The 13,891-nt window shown below is 54.3% G+C and overlaps 1 long non-coding RNA gene across 1 annotated transcript; it reads left to right on the plus strand.

Annotated features, from left to right (window-relative positions):
* The first annotated feature begins 3,923 nt into the window (after positions 1-3,923).
* On the plus strand, positions 3,924-4,905 carry LOC135307234 (uncharacterized). Its single transcript, XR_010367951.1, has 2 exons — positions 3,924-4,045; positions 4,571-4,905. It is a non-coding gene; the product is annotated as an uncharacterized LOC135307234 (long non-coding RNA).
* Positions 4,906-13,891: the final 8,986 nt, after the last annotated feature.

Raw genomic sequence — 13,891 nt, forward strand, 5'->3', positions numbered from 1 at the left:
GTTATGTCCTTTCCGTTCAGGGAGGAATTTCAGGGGGAAGAGGAATAGAGGGAGAGAAGAAATTAGGAAGGGAGGGAGAGAGGGCGGAGGGAGGGAGGGAGGGAGGGAGGGAGGGAGGGAGGGAGGGAGGGAGGGAGGGAGGGAGGGAGGGAGGGAGGGAGGGAGGGAGGGATGATTGTGGCAGTGCCTGCTGCATTTTTTCAATAGTGCTTTAGCAAGAGTTTTAGCTCTGGGAGTGGGAGAGCCCAAATGCACTCCGGGCTGCTCCAGCCACCTCGCCAGGGATGTTACACAGGGCCTGCAAAGAGGATGGGGATTGGCCAGGAGCCTGCCCAGAGCTCCCCAGGCCCCTGTGCAGCTTTGGCCACGTCCATTCACATCTGGCTCCCACAACCTTACCCAACCCACTTGCAGTGCCCTGTTATCTGAGGCAGAGGGGGCCACAACACACCAGGGAAATGGTTCTGATCTGTGCTCCCTTCTAGATCGGGATGGCAAATTGCATTATTTGGGTGCCCTGCTGGATGATGTTTTAAGACTCTTGAAGAATGCTGGAGGCAAGTTGTCCCTGTGTCTTTCTTAACAATATCCTGACAGTGCTGCAGGTGCCAGCACAGAACCATGCACGTGTGTGCTCTCGACCTGTGCGATCCCCTCACCGCTCCTGCGGCTCAGTGGTGCCCGTGCAGATCAGCAGAGATGGCAGAAGCTTCTGTGGCTGTTGTGTTACAGGTGTGCCTGCAGGGAGGACTTTCCCAGGTCCTTTGGTGGATGTTGCACGCAAGCCCAGCTCCCATCGCAAGGGTGAGTGGTGTGTCCCTGCTGACCCCACAGGCTGAGCCCTGCTTTTGTGAGATCTGTTCCTGGGAAATGGAACTCTGTTGCTCTAAGGTCCTCCGAGGCGAAAGAACAAAGCTACCGGTCACAAGAAACCCCATGAGCCACTCAAAATCACGGGACAAATGGTGAAAGAATTACTGCAAGCCGAACAAGGTGGGTGCATTTCCCTCATTATTCCCCTGGGACTCAGCAGTCAGGGCCTTTGGCTGCACATCTGGACACGCCGTGCCCGGCACAACGGGAAGGGATACATGGCAGCCTCGCTGCCCCACTGCTGCTTTCACGCCCTGCAGGGCTGTTTCCCTGCCTGGCCTGGCTGCAGCTTGTGCCCAGCCTCTGCAGGAAGGCATTTGGCATCAGCTGACAGGCAGCCCAAACTGCACCACGGGCCTGAGATTCTCTGTGATTTTCCAGTCACTGGGTAGAAGAGAAAGGGCACCTGTTTGGAGAAGGGAGGGCCCTCGCCTGCCCAAAAAGTTTATAGGAATTTTCCTGATTCTTACTGATGTCTTTGACAAGCATTCCCTCCTAAAGATGCCACCTCCCCAGTGGGGAACAGCCCCACCTGATCCAGCCATCCCTCTTGCTTTCTCCAGAAGTGGATGCAGAGGCTGGGCAGAAGGCGGCGTTTCCCGAAGGAAGCAGTGGTTCCGTGCCAGCCTCTGCTGTAGGATTGGAGGCGATGCCAGGCACAGGCACAGGAGGTAATTGCTGTGCCTTTGGGCCTGGGCCCTGCTGAGATTTGAGCTGCTGTCTCTGCTGCCTGGAAGTGAGGGCACAACCCAGGGGAATTGTCCCGAGCAGGCTCAGGGCACTCGGGTACTGAGCAGTCCTGCTGGGGTCCGTCCGTGGGAGACACTTCCCGAAACCTGGGAGTGACTGCACGGGGTGCCCATGGTGGGGAAAGGACAGAGGGGCAGAGCAAGGCTCCAGTGTGTCCTGAGAGGGCTTACCTCTGTGCCCTTGGGCTGTGGGAGCTGTCCCAGCAGATCGAGGAAGGGCGGCTGGGAGGACAGGCAGGAGGGAGTTTGTGAGGGATACTTGCAGCACTGCCTGCTGCAGTTCTCCCCAGGGATTCAAGGAGCATTTTCCTTGTGCGACTGAGAGAACCCCCACGGGCCCTGGGCTGCTCCAGCCACCTCTCCAGGGATGTTGCACAGGGCCTGCAAAGAGGATAGGGATTGACCATGAGCCTGCCCAGAGCTCCCCAGGCCCCTGAGCAGCTTTGGCCTTGTCCATTCACATCTGGCTCCCATGACCTTACCTGACCTACATGCAGTGCCCAGTTCCCTGAGGCAGAAGGGGATCCCAGCACATCATGGAAATGGTTCTGATCTTTGCAAACTTCTAGGTTGGGATCAAGACATGGATTATCTGGAAAACCTGCTGGATTATGGCTTGAGACTCATGGGAAATCCTGGAGGCAAGTGCTCAATGTACCTTTCCTGAGAGAATACGCAGTGAGCAGGTGGCAAGAGCTCATACATTTGCCCTTTCACTTAAGATAATCTGAAGGTTGATGGAATATGGAAAATTTGCCCTGCTCCCTTCTGGAGCCCTGAGGGATCCCACAGGATCGCTGTCAGTGGGAGGAAGGAGAATTTAGCTGTCCATCTTCCTCCCGTGTGCAATACCAGTGTGTTCTTCCATGTGCTCTGTGCAGCCACAGAGAAGAGCAGAGAGGGAAGGGGCCGGGCCCAGGGCTGTGCCCCGGGGCTGAGCCTTGTGGGCAGCCTGAGGATCTCCTGCAGTGCCACAGCAGCTCTTCTGTCCTGCCTTTCTTTGCAGCTGAACCTGCTGGTGAAGGTGGTGCAGCTTCCCAAGCCATGTCCAGGACGGAGCCTCTGGGAGATGCTGAGGGTAGGTCAAGGCCTTTCCCCTGGGAGAGCTGCCAGCTCAGAGCCCAAAGCTGGGCCAGGGAGCCATCGCTGCAGGTGCCAGCACAGAACCATGCACGTGTGTGCCCTCGCCCTGCGTGATCCCCTCACCGCTCCTGTGGCTCAGGCATGGCAGCTGTTTGGAAACAGGAGAGCCCTGACACTGCCATGAAAGCCTAGACATTTTCTGAAACCTGTCGTTGTCGAGGTGGTCACGACACAAAGCAGGGACCACAAGCAGTTTCAGATGGCAACAGTTTATTATTGAACATGGCTGACCTTTTATACACTTTTTAATTGTTTATGTTTCTTCTACCCTAACTATTGGATACAATAAATCAACATAACATCATTGGTGAAAAGTTACAGTGACTTAACTAACTTTCTAAATATACTTCATGCAGCTGTGAAGTTCTTATCTTTCTTCAGTCTCTCAATTCTCTTGGTCTCCTTGGTTACAGCCTTGGAGAGAGGTCCTTATCAGCTTCTTCTTTCTTCTCAGCTTCTTCTTACTCCTTTAGCTAACAGGCCCGCTGTTAGCCCCTTCCACAGAAACCTATCCCCATTTTAACGCGCATGACATCCTGAAGATGCCGGCACCCAAATCAGGAACTCTTCCATCTAATCCAACTGTCCTTTTTCCTGTCAGAAGTGATGGACCAAACATCTGTGCAGAAGGAGGCACATCCTGGAGGAAGCATTTTCCCATGGGGAGCCCCTGCTGCAGGGAGGAAGGCGATGCCAGACACGGGCACAGGCACAGCAGGTAATTGCAGGGAGCCCTACCGCCAGCCCAGGGCCAGAGCCAGCCCTGGCTCCCGACTGAGCAGGGGCTGCGCTGGGTCCTGACAGGGCCCGAGCCTGTCCCCTGGGGCTGGGGGAGCTGTCACGGGGCAGGGAGGGCCAGGGCTGGCAGTGGCTGCTCAGGGATGGCTTTGGCCCGTGTCCCTGGCAGCAGCCACTGCCCAAGCAGCTGCGCTGCCCCCGGGCTCTCCTCCCGCCTGCTGGGCTTTGTTGGCTGGCACAGCCTGTGCCAAGGGCCGGCAAGGTGCCTGCAGGCCCCAGCTCTGGGGGAAACAGAGAACGTCCTGCCCGTATCCACCGTGCTGCCAGCTCAGCAGTGCAGCACAGCACGGGCTCACGCTCCCCATCGCTCCCACAGATGCAGCCAGCACCACAACACGTCTTCCCCATGCCCAGAAGGGCCTCAGAAGTGTCTTCTATATGGGAACAGGCTGCTGGGCAGGGGTAATGGCAGGCCTGCTACTGTTGGACCTTATTCTCATATTGTGCTGTGTCAGAATCTGGTGTTACTGGAAGAAGAAATGGTGAGTGGTCATCTTTCCCTGAAAGAGCTTCTTTTGAAAGTCTAATGTAGACAGGAACCATTCCCACTGAGGTTGCAGTGGAGTTGTGGCCGGTCCATGGTTCTCCAAATAACTCTGCTGAGGGTTCTGCTGCTGCCCAGTGCTTCCATTGGCCTCTCAATTGCTGGGCCTTGTCCTGGGGGCCCCGCTGGGGCTGCAGCCAGTGCTGGCTCCCACTGAGGCTGCCTGGCCAAGAGCAGCCCCAGGGGCACGGGGCAGAGGCAGAGGGAGGTGGGGAGGAGAAAGAGCAGGGCCGAGATTGCCCTTGAAAGGCAGAGGCGCTCTGGGGCCCGCTCCTGGCCAGGGACCCTGCCCAGAGCCATGCCCTGCTGGCCGGGGCCTTGAGGGGCAGCTGTCCAGCTGGGCCCAGCTGTGCCAGCAGCTCCAGCCGTGCTGGGGAGCCTTGCCAGCTCTGGGCCCTGCTGTGCACGAGGGTCCCTGTGCGCCACTGGCAGCTGGGGCCTCAGCCACCTCCTCTCTCCACAGGAGCACCTCTGGCACTTCACAAGACCGGCCAAAGGCCTCAGCCATGGAGAACTAGGCCTGTCATCATGCATCTCCGTGCCAGTGTCCGTTGTCCCTGCCAGAGGTGTATTACCAGCTTATTGCTGCAAATATGCCGCAACCACTGCCTAGAACAGAACCATCTCTCCCTGAAGGGACTGGCATCACTCTCCATCCAGGACAGGAGGTGCAGACCTCTAGCAACTTCATGGATTGTTGAAAAATTATACTTACTTCTAAAATTTTTAGATGTTTATTAAAAACCTTATTAGAAATATAAGAGGACACTGAATAAAGACAATGTTACGGCGCCGGGAGTAGAGGATTTTTCCCACCATGTGCTCATCCACACAATGGAGGTTTCACCTTTTAACTGTTTTGCTCTTATTAATGTTCTGTCCATCGACTCCTTCTTTGATGTCCAGTGGTGGAGTTTACTTCCTTACATCTCGATTGGAGGTCAGGTGCTGCCGTCGTAGCAAGGTGACCCTCTTATATGTCCCAAACTCAGGTAACTCCATGATAACACAACAGGGGGTAAAACATATCTATAAATATATAAAACTTCTCTTAACATATATGCATGATATTTATCCTTTAATTGTGAGAGTCAACTGTCACATTACTCATCTATCACAGGCTTGAGTCCAGCTTCAGCTCAGGTGTCTGTGTGCTACCACCTGCACTGGCGGAGCTGCTCGTCTGGGCACAGCCAGGCATGGGCAGGCAGCAGCTGGGCATGGGGCTCATTCGACCAACAGCACCCTCATGTTATCTTTGTCTTTCATTTTGAAACATTTAGATATGTTTATCCTTTGTAGCATTGAGAAACGTTTTTCATAGAATACAGACACCAGATATTTGTTCCCCTTTCCTCCAACACTTCTGTATTTGTCCAAGTAGTTTTACAGGCAGGGAAACCTAGAATCTTCTGACACATTGGCAATAAAAAGTAAAATTGCCTTTAATTTTTAATGTTTAGTCTTACACAGCCTGGACAAGACCGGCATAGCTCAGGGGAAATATCCCAAACAGTCTCAGGGCATTCAGGTTCTGAGCAGTCCTGCTGGGGTCCCTCCGTGGGAGACACATCCCAAAACCTGGGAGTGACTGCATGGGGTGCCCATGGTGGGGAAAGGACAGAGGGGGAGAGCAAGGCTCCAGTGTGTCCTTAGTGGGCCTGAGCCTGTCCCCTGGGGCCGGGGGAGCTGTCATGGGGCAGGGAGGGCCAGGGCTGGCAGTGGCTGCTCAGGGATGCCTTTGGCCCGTATCCCTGGCAGCAGCCACTGCCCAAGCAGCTGTGCTGCCCCTGGGCTCTCCTCCCGGCCTGCTGGGCTTTGTTGGCTGGCACAGCCTGTGCCAAGGGCTGGCAAGGTGCCTGCAGGCCCCAGCTCTGGGGGAAACAGAGAACGTCCTGCCCATATCCAGCGTGCTGTCAGCTCAGCAGTGCAGCACAGCACGGGCTCACGCTCCCCATCGCTCCCACAGATGTAGCCGGCACCACAACACGTCTTCCCCATTCTTGGAAGTGTCTTCTGTAAGACTGGCCATAGAGTTCCATCAGGGAGACCTGTACCTGTACCTGTACCTGTACCTGTCATCAGCCATCCCCAAGCCATGTCCAACATCCCTGCCCCAGCTGCATTATCAGCTTGTTGCTAGGGACATGCTGCCACCACCCAGAACAGGAGTCTCTGTCCCCAAAGGTGCTGGCCCTGGTGTCCGGCCAGGACTGAAGATGGGGCCCCTCTGCCAGGGAAGGGCTTGAGCAACACCTTTGGGCTTCACCTCTGCTCTCTGGCTGGTAGCCGCAGCACTGGCTGAGCTGATTGTCTCGCCACAGCTAGGAGTGCGCAGGCAGCAGCCGGGCATGGGGCTCCTGAGGCACCATGTTTTGTCTTCATTTTCCTTTTTTAGAAGTTAGAAATTTTTAAAAATATTCAGACTTTTTTCTTTTTGTAGAAAGAAACCCCCAAATATTTCCCCCCTTTTCCCTTAGCAGTTTAGGGTTTTTCAAAGTAGTTTTAGAATAGGAAAAAATGTAGAACATTTTTACCATTCTAGAATAAACACCAGAATTTAATAGCCAATCTTTACTCCAGGAAGAACTAAGACATCTCAAGACACCTTGTCTACTGGAGAAGCCATTTGCCCTCTGGAGATTTTTACTTATTCACAACAACCAATGAAAAACCTTTTCCCTGATATTTTTCAGAATATCTGACAAGCTTAGCTCTTAGTCTTCAGCAGCAAACTTTGAGTACAATGCTAATCTGCTGCTGTGCAGGTAGGTCTCTGTTTTGATCTTGGTTTAGGGCACATTTGGGAGATAACCTCCAAAGGCATTCTCTAGGAAACACATTCAAGAGGCCCCTCCCCCAACTAGATTGGGAAACAGATTTTTTTTTTTTTGTGAAAATGGAAAAAAAACCCTCTTTATTTAATAGGCAAGGAATTCACCATCAGAAAAAATGATGAACAATGTTAAACAATAAAACCTCTCGCCACTTAGAAGAGATGACATGCTCAGAAAGTCACCTTCGTGGCCTATAGCTCTGCTAACTCATTCTCTGGTCAGTCCCTCTGGCACTGGAAATGCTGCAAGCCTGGCCCAGCCCGGTGGGCCACAGCAGTGAGCTGCTGGTGCTCTTCTGGGTTTTCAGTCCAGAGGAGGTTTAAACAGTTCCACAAAAAAAGAAAAACCACAGTCCAGAGAAATTCTCTGCTTTAGCTAGCTAAAACTAACTAAAAATCAAAGTAGAGCTCTATCCTGCTGTCTGTCCTTGCCGCAGACAACACAGTGCAGGAGAAGGATGCAGAGGTGCAAGAGCAGTTTCTGATAACAAACTCCACCATTCTTCTTGTCCCCCCTTCACTCTTGGAACCAGACCTAAAGGTGCAAAACTTATTTCTGGGCTCAACCCACAAATGGGGATACAAGCATCATAAAGTCATGCCAGGACAGTGTCCCAGCTGCAACTGGGGCTGCAGCTACCTCCTCTCTCAACAGCTGCCCCTCTGCAAGTTCACAAGAACAGCCGAACACCTCAGTCTGGGACACACCTGGCACACACTTCCCATCTCCATGCCCATGCCTGTTGTCCCTGTCACAGCTGCATTACCAGCGTGTTGCTGCCGTGCAGATGCTGCCTCCACCCAAACAAGACCCTGTGTCCCTGAAGGTTTTGCTGAGCAATGGCCCTTGGATGAAGCAAAGCAATTACAATCAGTGTAATAGCCTTAATGGGGGATGCGGGACTCCAGGCAGCTCTGCATAATGCACTTTTACATCCAGGACATTACAGCAGTCCAGGGTCATGGGTGACAGAGCCTGTGCCTGCAGCTGTCAGCTCCAGCTGCACACAAGCCTGAAGACCCTTTAGTTTTGCTTACAATGCATTATGTACTTCTCTTTGCTGAGCATCTTAAGAGAGAAGAACCAATCGGTACCTTAACATTTACCTATAAGCTGTCATAACTACTGTAATTACCACATTCATGTTATTGTTCTCCAATCACTAAAAGTTAGTACATTACAGTTTAAAGTAGAAGTTGTTGAAAATTCTGAGAGCTTCTTTTTACTTGCAACATCACCCATCTTGTTCCCTGTGCTATCTTCATGACTGGTGAAAGCATCTACTTCTTTCAAGTGGGTTTATCCTTTGCTCCAGATCATAAAGCCCCCTTCTCACTAACACACCATTTGCCTTCTCTAGTTATCTAGTAAGAGTGGCTCAGCAATTCTTTTATTCTATATCAAAACTTGCTTCCATCTCTATTTCTTCTTCAGATTCCACATTCAAAAATCTCTCTGCCAAGCACACATGGCTGTGAGACTTTCTTGTTAAACTTTCGTCCTTCCCAAGAAATCAGGGCAGTCCATTCATTGAGATGGGGGCACACTCTGGGGGTACAGCTGAGGCCATGAGGTCACAGCAGGGCTCTGGGGTCACAGCAGGCTGAGGTCACAGCAGGCCCTGAGGTCACAGAGGTGCCAGAGGTGCCAGAGCCCCGTGGTTGCACAGCAGCACAAGGAGCCAGCAGTCAGTCCCTGAGCACAACTGTTGCGGCAGCAGCGGCGGTGGCAGCAGCGGTGCTGACATTGGGACAGCGGTGTCGGGACAGCGGTGGCAGCGAGAGCTGCGGGACTGGCAGAGGACAAGGCACCATGGCCCTTGCTCTGCGCCTCCTACTCCTGCTGCTCCTGGCCGTGGCCCTGCCTGCCAGGGCTGCCCAGGCTGCTCCGCTGCAAGCGCGGCGAGCAGGTGAGCCGGCAGCCTGGCTGCCCTTTCCCGGGACAGCGCTCCCTGCTCCCTGGGAAGCGCTGGGGATGGTTTTGCCCAGGGCTTTGGGGAGGGTTTCCTCTGCGGGAGGGTGAGAGTCCCAAGGGGCCCTGGGCTGCTCCAGCCACCCCTCCAGGGATGCTGCAGAGGGCCTGCAAAGAGGCTGGAGAGTGACCAGGAGCCAGCCCAGGGGTCCCCAGGCCCCTTTGCAGTTTTGGCCATGTCCATTCACAACTGGCTCCCACAGCTTTACCCAACCCGTGCCATGTTCCCTCATGCAAGAGGACGTCCCAGCACACACAGAAATGGTTCTGGTCTTTTCTCCCTTCTAGAATTGGATCATGACTTACATGACTTGGATCTCCTGGTGAATGACATTTTGAATGTCTTGGACAATGCTGGAGGCAAGTTCTGCATTTCCATTTTGACTGGCAGAATAATCCCTGTCCATGTGGCAAAAGGTCACTCCTGGGCCATTTGTGTTCAGGTTAAGTCAGGGTTGAAAGATTCTGAAAAGTTTGCCCTGCTCCCTTCTGGAGCCCTGAGGGATCCCACAGGATCACTGTCAGTGGGAGGAAGGAGAATTTAGCTGTCCATCTTCCTCCTGTGCAATGCCCATGTGTCCTTCCATGTGCTCTGTGCAGCCACAGAGAAGAGCAGAGAGGGAAGGGGCCGGGCCCAGGGCTGTGCCCCGGGGCTGAGCCTTGTGGGCAGCCTGAGGATCTCCTGCAGTGCCACAGCAGCTCTTCTGTCCTGCCTTTCTTTGCAGCTGAACCTGCTGGTGAAGGTGGTGCAGCTTCCCATGCCACGTCCAGGACGGAGCCTCTGGGAGATGCTGAGGGTAGGTCAAGGCCTTTCCCCTGGGAGAGCTGCCAGCTCAGAGCCCAAAGCTGGGCCAGGGGGGCATTGCTGCAGGTGCCAGCACAGAACCATGCACGTGTGTGCCCTCGCCCTGCGCGATCCCCTCACCGCTCCTGTGGCTCAGGCATGGCAGCTGTTTGGAAACAGGAGAGCCCTGACACTGCCATGAAAGCCTAGACATTTTCTGAAACCTGTCGTTGTCGAGGTGGTCACGACACAAAGCAGGGACCACAAGCAGTTTCAGATGGCAACAGTTTATTATTGAACATGGCTGACCTTTTATACACTTTTTAATTGTTTATGTTTCTTCTACCCTAACTATTGGATACAATAAATCAACATAACATCATTGGTGAAAAGTTACAGTGACTTAACTAACTTTCTAAATATACTTCATGCAGCTGTGAAGTTCTTATCTTTCTTCAGTCTCTCAATTCTCTTGGTCTCCTTGGTTACAGCCTTGGAGAGAGGTCCTTATCAGCTTCTTCTTTCTTCTCAGCTTCTTCTTACTCCTTTAGCTAACAGGCCCGCTGTTAGCCCCTTCCACAGAAACCTATCCCCATTTTAACGCGCATGACATCCTGAAGATGCCGGCACCCAAATCAGGAACTCTTCCATCTAATCCAACTGTCCTTTTTCCTGTCAGAAGTGATGGACCAAACATCTGTGCAGAAGGAGGCACATCCTGGAGGAAGCATTTTCCCATGGGGAGCCCCTGCTGCAGGGAGGAAGGCGATGCCAGACACGGGCACAGGCACAGCAGGTAATTGCAGGGAGCCCTGCCGCCAGCCCAGGGCCAGAGCCAGCCCTGGCTCCGGACTGGGCAGGGGCTGCGCTGGGTCCTGACAGGGCCTGAGCCTGTCCCCTGGGGCTGGGGGAGCTGTCACGGGGCAGGGAGGGCCAGGGCTGGCAGTGGCTGCTCAGGGATGCCTTTGGCCCCTGTCCCTGGCAGCAGCCACTGCCCAAGCAGCTGCGCTGCCCCCGGGCTCTCCTCCCGGCCTGCTGGGCTTTGTTGGCTGGCACAGCCTGTGCCAAGGGCCGGCAAGGTGCCTGCAGGCCCCAGCTCTGGGGGAAACAGAGAACGTCCTGCCCGTATCCAGCGTGCTGTCAGCTCAGCAGTGCAGCACAGCACGGGCTCACGCTCCCCATTGCTCCCACAGATGCAGCCGGCACCACAACACGTCTTCCCCATGCCCAGAAGGGCCTCAGAAGTGTCTTCTATATGGGAACAGGCTGCTGGGCAGGGGTAATGGCAGGCCTGCTACTGTTGGACCTTATTCTCATATTGTGCTGTGTCAGAATCTGGTGTTACTGGAAGAAGAAATGGTGAGTGGTCATCTTTCCCTGAAAGAGCTTCTTTTGAAAGTCTAATGTAGACAGGAACCATTCCCACTGAGGTTGCAGTGGAGTTGTGGCCGGTCCATGGTTCTCCAAATAACTCTGCTGAGGGTTCTGCTGCTGCCCAGTGCTTCCATTGGCCTCTCAATTGCTGGGCCTTGTCCTGGGGCCCCGCTGGGGCTGCAGCCAGAGCTGGCTCCCACTGAGGCTGCCTGGCCAAGAGCAGCCCCAGGGGCACGGGGCAGAGGCAGAGGAAGGTGGGGAGGAGAAAGAGCAGGGCCGAGGTTGCCCTTGAAAGGCAGAGGCGCTCTAGGGCTCGCTCCTGGCCAGGGACCCTGCCCAGAGCCGTGCCCTGCTGGCCGGGGCCTTGAGGGGCAGCTGTCCAGCTGGGCCCAGCTGTGCCAGCAGCTCCAGCCATGCTGGGGAGCCTTGCCAGCTCTGGGCCCTGCTGTGCACGAGGGTCCCTGTGTGCCCCTGGCAGCTGGGGCCTCAGCCACCTCCTCTCTCCGCAGGAGCACCTCTGCAGCTTCACAAGACCGGCCAAAGGCCTCAGTCATGGAGAACTGGGCCTGTCCTCTTGCATCTCCGTGCCAGTGCCCGTTGTCCCTTCCTGAGGTGCATTACCACCTTATTACTGCAAATACGCCACAACCACTGCCTAGAACAGAACCACCTCTCCCTGAAGGGACTGGCGTCGCTCTCCATCCAGGACAGGAGGTGCAGCCTTCTAGCCACTTCGTGGATTGTTTAAAAAGTTATCATTACTTCTAAAATTTTTAAATGTTTATTAAAAACCTTATTAGAAATATAAGAGGACACTGAATAAAGACAATGTTACGGCGCCGGGAGTAGAGGATTTTTCCCACCATGTGCTCATCCACACAATGGAGGTTTCACCTTTTAACTGTTTTGCTCTTATTAATGTTCTGTCCATCGACTCCTTCTTTGATGTCCAGTGGTGGAGTTTACTTCCTTACATCTCGATTGGAGGTCAGGTGCTGCCGTCGTAGCAAGGTGACCCTCTTATATGTCCCAAACTCAGGTAACTCCATGATAACACAACAGGGGGTAAAACATATCTATAAATATATAAAACTTCTCTTAACATATATGCATGATATTTATCCTTTAATTGTGAGAGTCAACTGTCACATTACTCATCTATCACAGGCTTGAGTCCAGCTTCAGCTCAGGTGTCTGTGTGCTACCACCTGCACTGGCGGAGCTGCTCGTCTGGGCACAGCCAGGCATGGGCAGGCAACAGCTGGGCATGGGGCTCATTCGACCAACAGCACCCTCATGTTATCTTTGTCTTTCATTTTGAAACATTTAGATATGTTTATCCTTTGTAGCATTGAGAAACGTTTTTCATAGAATACAGACACCAGATATTTGTTCCCCTTTCCTCCAACACTTCTGTATTTGTCCAAGTAGTTTTACAGGCAGGGAAACCTAGAATCTTCTGACACATTGGCAATAAAAAGTAAAATTGCCTTTAATTTTTAATGTTTAGTCTTACACAGCCTGGACAAGACCGGCATAGCTCAGGGGAAATATCCCAAACAGTCTCAGGGCACTCGGGTTCTGAGCAGTCCTGCTGGGGTCCCTCCGTGGGAGACACATCCCAAAACCTGGCAGTGACTGCACGAGGTGCCCGTGGTGGGGAAAGGACAGAGGGGGAGAGCAAGGCTCCAGTGTGTCCTTAGTGGGCCTGAGCCTGTCCCCTGGGGCCGGGGGAGCTGTCACAGGGCAGGGAGGGCCAGGGGTGGCAGTGGCTGCTCAGGGATGCCTTTGGCCCGTGTCCCTGGCAGCAGCCACTGCCCAAGCAGCTGCGCTGCCCCCGGGCTCTCCTCCCGGCCTGCTGGGCTTTGTTGGCTGGCACAGCCTGTGCCAAGGGCCGCCGAGGTGCCTGCAGGCCCCAGCTCTGGGGGAAACAGAGAACGTCCTGCCCGTATCCACCGTGCTGCCAGCTCAGCAGTGCAGCACAGCACGGGCTCACGCTCCCCATCGCTCCCACAGATGCAGCTGGCACCACAACACGTCTCTCTGATGCCCAGAAGGGCCTCGGAAGGGGCTTCTGTAAGGGAGTAGGCTGCTGGGCAGGGTTAATGGCAGGCCTGGTTTTTTTAGAGTTTATCTTCATGTTATACTGTGACCAAATTAATTTTTACTGGAAGAGAAAATGGAGTGCTTTCTTCATCTTTCCCTGAAACAGCTTCTTATGAAAATCTAATGCAGACGGGAAACATTCGCAGGGAGGCCACAATGGAGTTGTGGCCAGTCCGTGGTTGTCCAAATAACTCTGCTGAGGGTTCTGCTGCTGCCCAGTGCTTCCATTGGCCTCTTAATTGCTGGGCCTTGTCCTGGCGGGCCCGCTGGGGCAGCAGCCAGTGCTGGCTCCCACTGAGGCTGCCTGGCCAAGAGCAGCTCCAGGGGCACGGGGCAGAGGCAGAGGGAGGCGGGGAGGAGAAAGAGCAGGGCCGAGGTTGCCCTTGAAAGGCAGAGGCGCTCTGGGGCCCGCTCCTGGCCAGGGAGCCTGCCCAGAGCCGTGCCCTGCTGGCCAGGGCCTTGAGGGGCAGCTGTCCAGCTGGGCCCAGCTGTGCCAGCAGCTCCAGCCGTGCTGGGGAGCCTTGCCAGCTCTGGGCCCTGCTGTGCAGGAGGCTCCCTGTGTGCCACTGGCAGCTGGGGCCTTGGCCACCTCCTTTCTCCACATGAGTGCCTCTGGAACTTCACTATAACAGCAAAAGTGTTCCATCAGGAAGACCTGTACCTGTACCTGCACCGATCATCAGCCAGTGTCCAACATCCCTGCCATGGCTGC

This window comes from Passer domesticus, chromosome 9 (genome assembly GCF_036417665.1).
Source record: "Passer domesticus isolate bPasDom1 chromosome 9, bPasDom1.hap1, whole genome shotgun sequence".
Lineage (NCBI taxonomy): Eukaryota > Metazoa > Chordata > Aves > Passeriformes > Passeridae > Passer > Passer domesticus.